The following is a 7687-nucleotide window of genomic DNA, read 5'->3' on the forward strand; positions in this document are numbered from 1 at the left end:
CTTCCCACCATTAATATATTATGTTTTCTACTTTATATTTATTTATAATATAACGTGTCCCAGGGGCATTTAGTTTGAAAATTACGAGTGTAAACGGATGACCACTATCATCTTGCTTTCTTAGTTTCTCTTCCACCTTGACTTCGTAAGGCTAATGATTCCTTCTACATTAATTAAGTAGAGATGAAAAAGGAACCCGAATGGAAATATTCAAAGTATTTGGGAGGTGTATTTAGGTATGGGAACAATCTTACGACCATTCAATTTGTTATACTATATCGATAAATCGGTTTTAACGCGTAGACCAGTTTTAGCTATTAACAAATCTTTATATTGTTACCTAATGAGTTTTTGTAAAATAAAGCTCTTTATTATATATTTAATCTTCCATAATGATTGTCGCCATACATTATTGACTTAGTATATTTGTATTTAATGTATAGGGTGGAGATACAATAAAAAGTTTATTTGGTTAGGAAGATTAGGAAGTGATATTGACCATTCATTTAGTTAATCAATGGCTAAGATTAAATTAATGAAATTGAAGCAAAAAAAAAGAGGCGCGTGGGTTTGTTAGTGGCATTCTAGTCAATCCAGCACAATAGTTTCTCTCTCCTCAAATTCCCCCCCCCCCCAATTTTTAAACGTTAATAACTTTTTCATACGACATTATTTTTTTTATAAAAATTGCACCAAAAAAACGAGCGTTTTTTAATCTTTAAAACGAGTATACTATTGCTATATTTAAAAAAAAATTTAAAAACCCAGTTGCGTAAAACGCAATAGAAAAACCCTCAGTTACGTAAAACGCAATGAAAAACAAACCTAAAAAATGACATTTTTCTAAAACGCAATGCACCAAAAACACAAAGAAATTTCTTATTTGTAAAACGCAATGGCCAGAAAACACTTAAAAATGACTCATTTTAAAACGCAATTGCCTAAAAAAACAAAAGAAATTGTTCTCTGTAAAACGCAATGGACTGAAAACACATAAAAATGTGTTTTACCTAAAACGCAATGCACCAAAAACACAAAGAAATGTCTTATTTATAAAACGCAATGGCTAGAAAACACTTAAAAATGTCTCATTTCTAAAACGCAATGGGCTAAAAAACAAAAGAAAGTGTTATCTGTAAAACGCAATGGACTGAAAACACTTTAAAAATGTGTTTTACCTAAAACGCAATAACTAAAAACACTTCAAAAATGTGTTTTTACCTAAAACGCAATGACTAAAGACACTTAAAAATGTGTTTTTTTTTTCTAAAACGCAATAGCAGAAAACACATAAAACTCTCTTATTTCTAAAACGCAATAGACACATAAAACTGTCTGTGAACTGTTTCTGATGCATTTTTAGCTCAACCCCAGCCAGGGGCTCTGCCCCTTGGACCCCGCCAGGGGCTGCCGCCCCTGGGACCCCGCTACCAGGGGCTGCCGCCCCCGGACCCCCGCCAAGATTGTAAAACGCAATGACTAAATCAAAAACCCAGATCGTGAAAATGAAATTAAAGAATTTCTTACATGGATCGAAGTCGATTTCTTCATCAATTGACGAAATTTGAATGATAGAAACACTTATCAACGCTCGGATCGAAGGAATCGAGTGATTATCTCCAAAATCACCGGAAAAAACGAGATTTTTTATGAAAATAAACTGGGTTTTCTTCAAAAAAAAAGCTGAAGAACACGTTGATCGGGTGTTTGAATCATTGATTGGTGATGAAAATCGCACTATAATGTAGTGATTATTGAGATAGAAAGTGAAGAAATGGTTGAAGATTGTGGGTTTTGAAAATGGTGGGTTTTGAAGTTACTGGGTTTTGAAAAGGAAGAAGAAAGGGTTGGATTGACTAAAATACCCTTTTTCTATATTTTAAGTGTTGCCACATGTCCTAATCCTATTGCTTCCTACACTTCCTAGCCAAAATAAACTTCCTATTTGATCTTTACCCTTAATGTATATATTTGTTTAGTTTAGGGGATATACGTTTCCCATAGTTATTTCCTAATTTTAAAGAATGAGAGAAATTAGGAACTAACTATATGAGGCTATAGGGTCTGGTTATGATGCTCATGATATGACGACCATGACCTTTCATGTCATTTAGTGTAATTTATCTTTGTCTAAAGAAAAAGGAAAAGATTTCTTAGAAAATTGGAAAGGAGGACCATTGTTGCCATAGTTTAATTCATGCAAATCATGGTAGATTAGGCAAGGGGATGGTGTAGCCTTCTATTTATGTTCCTACATGACGAATCATGTCCCAACCATGATCCCATTGTTCATGTTAAATATCTTAGATTTTCAACATTCATAAAAATGCAAAACAATATGTATGTATTATATATACACACATGTACATACAGGGAATGATTATTTCAAAACTTTTATGTATTGCAAGAAATCATGAAAACCAATTTGAAGCATGCATCTGTTTTACTAACATTGTATTCAAATATAGCATTGTTATATGAAATGGAATTTGTAAGCTTATCTATATTCATATACATGTTAGGTTTATTATAATTCTCTAATCTACACATATGTATAGAAAACCAACCAATAGATGAGAGAGGGGATAAATACTAATTAAAGAAATTTACCCAATAGATAAATCATTTAATATTTATGAGTAACCAACCGATATATGAGAGAAGGGATAAAAATTAATTAAAGAGATACATAAATCATTTAGGGCTTGTTTGGCTATGCTTATTTAACTAAAAAAAATGACTTTTTATTAAAAAAGACTTATTGACTTGTGACTTTTTGAAAATGAGTTTTTAAAAAAGTGTTTGAATTAGCTTATCAGGTGAAAAAAACCAATAAGTTAATAAGTTGTTTTTTTAAAAAAATGTTTGGGTTGGCTTATGAGTGGATTAGCTTAGGCATGGGGTAATTCTGTAATTGTGTTTTGAAAAGTTATAAGAAGTTTCAAAAAGTCACAAAATACTAGCTTTTCAAAAGTGATTTTTCCTTCTATAAAAAAAAAGTTGTTTCAAAAAGTCTTTTTTAATTACCCAAACATTATCTTGACTTATTGGCTTTTTAAAAAAATCAATAAGTCAATAAGATGTTTCAAAAAACTTAGCCAAACATGCCCTTAATATCGATAAGTAACTCACCGATAGATGAGAAAGGGGATAAAAAGATAAATCATTTAATATTTTACGTTATAAATAAATAAAACCATATAAAGGTTAAAAAATAGCTATCTATATAGGACAGAGAACAGTGCTCTAGTGGTGGCCACACGTATTTAAGTTCCACCTATGGTGGACTCGGGTGAGTTTTCCCCTCTACGTCTTAAATTTGAGTCTGGGTGATACGTGTTTCTCATTGAGGGTGTTGGTGCACTACATCTGTCGACTTCGTCTTGTATCGAGTCTTATAGTGTATTGTATAGATTAGGGCACAAATTACGAGAAAATAGGAGAATGTATGTGTATAATGTGAGGATTTCGCTCATAGGGACATGAGGTTTTGCTTATATGACATTGTAGGGGTTTCGCTCATGTGTCATGTACATAAGAGCGAAACCATCAATACTATAAATAGGTGATCAATGAGCGAAATCATAAGTCATTGTCTTGTATTCCATACCGAAGTGCTGCCGGTGTGAAGATCGAGCTGTAATCATTGTCAAATCAATACAATCAGTAGATTAAGTGAAGAATAAGTTGTTTCTACCTTCGTTTCTTGTAATTTCGCACCTGAAACGAAGTAAAACTCCTCTGAACGACTCATTCGGGTCAGAACACAATCCTACACGTGGTATCAGAGCTCAGGAGGTGGAGTTCTGCAGAGATTAGCTGGATTTCATCTTGTTTTCTTACTTCTACACCTTCTTTTATCATTTCAGAAAGTTTTAACGGTCAAAATTGGATCAAAATTTCACTGACTGTGCGAAATTGGACAAAGATAAATCCCTGAGAGTTTGAGACTTAAATTCAAAGTAAAATGGATAAAATTGACCTCGAACTAGGTTTCGCTGTTATGGACACTTGGTAATTTCGCTTATGTGAACAATCAAGAACCCTAATTTCGCTCTCGTGTCAAAATATCAGAGGTTTCGCTCCTGGGTAACCACTGATTTCGCTCCAGAGACATCATTTCTAAGGATTTCGCTCATAAGTCATATCTGATTTCGCTTTTATGACATAATTCAAGATAATTTCGCTCCAAAGAACATCAGGGTTTCGCTCTTAAGTACATTCAAAATCCTAATTTCGCTCCAGTGTACCTTTTGGGATTTCGCTCTTTGTGCAATCACCTGATTTCGCTTATTTGTCACTGATTTTGAAATACGTGTTAACAAGTCATGGATACCGAGTTCTATAACGCGTTTGCAACACAGTCTGGTCCTGCTGCTATTGCCCAAGCTATGAACTTAGAAAATGAAACGGGAACCACCCAAAAGCCCCCGAAACTGATGAGTATCAAAGAATATTACGGGTGGAAAGATAGATTCGAGAACTGGGTTCAGGCAAACCATCTTAGGTCATGGGAATGCATCTTAAAGAAATACGTGGTTCCTCGAACAGATTTACAGGTTTTAAAAGAGTTATCAGAGTTCACAGATCAAGAAAGGGTTATGTATAAAGCTGAAAAAATGATGATCAGTCTGCTTCAACAAGCTATCAAGGAAGACATCTTCATTCTGTTACAGCATGACAAAACTGCAAAGTCAATCTGGGATGCTCTTCGTGTAAAGTTTGAGGGTAGTGAGAATATTATTAAAAGCAAGAAGGCGCTACTAAAGAAAGAATTTGATTTGTTCAGCAGTCTACCGGGTGAAGATACAAAGAAGCTGATCGAACGTTACTGCCACCTTGTACGATCAATGTCGATGTTGAGTATTACTAAAGATCGTGAAGAGTGGGTAGACAAGTTAGCCGATGTGTTACCTCAGAAAGAGTGGGGAACATATTTGATGATTCTGAAGAATACCGGTGTTTATGACGGGTTAACTATTTCTCAGTTTATCGAGAAGATTGAGAGTCAGGATCTGGAACAGCAGAAGATCGCTAGGATGAACAGTCCGAGTGGTCAACAGGATATAAAGATGTATTACAAAGGTAGTATTGCGGTTCTAAAATCTGAGAGAAGTCCGAAAATCCAGACTGCATTTAGTGCTGGGGATTCTACAGAAAAGGCTGATCAGAGTTCTAACAAAAGCAGCAGTGGATTCTCGTCATTTCCAAGTGTCAATCCGAAAGAGTCAAATACAAGCTTTCAGTCTCAAAGCACAAAGACAGGAAATGGTTATGTGATTCAGTGCAACATCGCTCTAAATCTTCCAGAGGGTCAAAGTTTTTCAGAAGAAACTGCTAAAGACCACATGGCTCTACTCGGTTCTGTGTTGTTATCCTATGAGGGTCTAGTGGCTGGTCGAATCGGAAATCCTATGCTCACAAAGGAGGATTACGATCATATAGACGCCGAAGAGATGGAACTGATGGATATCAAATGGTGTCTTGCTAGTGTTCTTAGGCGTGCTGAAAAGTTCAAGACAATTACCGGGAGAAATGACCTTCTCGATGCTCATGTATCTACTTTAGGTTTTGATAAATCTAAAGTTACTTGTTTTTTATGCAGGGAGAAAGGCCATTTCAAGCGAGAGTACAAGAATAGGGAAGCTAGTGGTGCTCAGAATCCGTTCGGAAAAGACGACTACTACTACCGGAAAGCCATTTATCAGCAGGTTGGTCAATCACAAGATTCACAGACGGCTCATGGTAGGAAGATTGAGGATTCAAAAAGAGCGTGTTTGGTGGACTTCAACTGGAGCAACTACATATCTCCTGATAGCAAAGCCTGTTTAGTTGATCAAGATGATGAACAATTACCTGAAGGTTTCAGCTGGGATATGTTTGTTGATGAAAAGGGTGATTTCAAAGCTTTCATTGCTAAGATTGTCAGAGAACCAGACATGTTTGCCACCAGGATGAAGTCTATTGGAGAGACAGTGAAAAGTGTGGAGGAACAGTCTGTTGCATCTGATGAAAGCTCAGAAAGTGCTGATGAAAGTTCACAGAGTTCAGATGAGAGTGTGCAGAATGATATTACTTCAGAAAAAGAAGTTGTATTTGATCAAACACCGTCAGATTCTGGTTTATCAGATGCTGATTCTCAAAATTCTGTACAGTTTGATCAGTCACCAGTTGATAGTAGCAGCGATGATGAGGAAGAAAAACATATAAATGTTGCTAAATCTCATCTATCACCTGAAAGTTTTCATTTCTATTTTGCAGATCGCATGGAGAAACTTAAGGAGAAACGAGCTGCTAAAGAACAACAACAAATGAAATCTGAAGATGTTGTTCAGAAAGAGAGTGTTGAAAGTGTTGCTGAGAAGAATGTTGAGAGTGAGCAGGTGAAAGAAGAAGAAAAGGTGATTGAGACAGAAAAAGTGATAGAAGTGGTGAAAACAATCGAAGTTGAAAAGATTGTTGATGTTGTCAAGCCTTGCACGAAGTGTTTGGGAGCATGTAAGGAATGTGCAGCAAAAGATGAGATAATTGCTGAATATGAAAAGAAGAAGGAGCAGTTACTGTTCAACCTCAACTATGTGAAAGAATCTTATGATGTCTTGAACAAAACAGTAACTGGTCTCCAAAAGACAAATTCAGAAAGAGAACAAGCACTAACGATGATGAATGCTGTTATGATGACAAAACAGAAAGCAATAAACTTTTACATCGAAGAAAGTGCTAAGTGGAAGCAAGAGTTAGAGACAGAAAAGATTAAGAATGAGAGAATTAGACGTCTACTACAAAGTTATTCTAGTTCTAATTATCTCATTGATCGTATTTACCCAACTGTTGTAGGTATGGAAGCTTTTCAAGATGACAAGCCGAAGAAAAAGGATACTTGTAAGAAACCGACTGTTAGCTATAACAAGTGTCCGCCTCCGATTTGGGAAGGATATTCACCTAGAAAACCAAACGAGGAACAACTTGAAAAAGCAGTCAATATAAAGCTAAAAACCGACACAACTGATGAATTACCAGAAAACATTGACGTCACGTTTACCACGTCTGACACTGATCATGAGTCTGAGTTAATCAAAAAGGTGGTCGATCAGGTGTTGGATACTGATGAGGATGAGTCAAAGTCAGAGTCTGGAGGGTCAAATTCATCAGTCAATAGTCAAAAATCGTCGGTCAAATGGTCTTACAGTAAAGAATTTTTGTTATCGAAAGCAAATTTGGATGAGGAAACATTTGAAGTAGCATACACTTTAAATGATTCGGACAAATTATATTCTGACAAAGAATTTCCAATAAGAAGTGTTCGTTTTGATATGATCAGAAAGGTTTTCAACATGACAGAAATTAATATTTCTGAAATAAAAGATTTAAATCTTACTAGAAAACCTAAAAAGTACACTTCAAGAGTTCAACAACGTCTAAACAAGAAAAAGGGTTACAATTCTGGTTCGGGTTCTCAAAAGAAACCAAACCAAAATCGTAGCTACAAAAAGAAAGGACTTGGTTTTATTCCACCAGAAAATCATAAAAATGTGAAAAATTCTAAAACAAAAACAGAATTTGTTTCAGGTGGAAGTGCTGAGGAGGAACAGAAGAAACCGTTCTGGAGACAGTCAAACAAAGAGTTTCTTGCTGAAAAGAAGAAGAATGGAATTGATGTGTCATTTCCAAAGGAAACTCGAACCTG

Source organism: Helianthus annuus, chromosome 14 (genome assembly GCF_002127325.2).
Source record: "Helianthus annuus cultivar XRQ/B chromosome 14, HanXRQr2.0-SUNRISE, whole genome shotgun sequence".
In the NCBI taxonomy this organism is placed as follows: domain Eukaryota; kingdom Viridiplantae; phylum Streptophyta; class Magnoliopsida; order Asterales; family Asteraceae; genus Helianthus; species Helianthus annuus.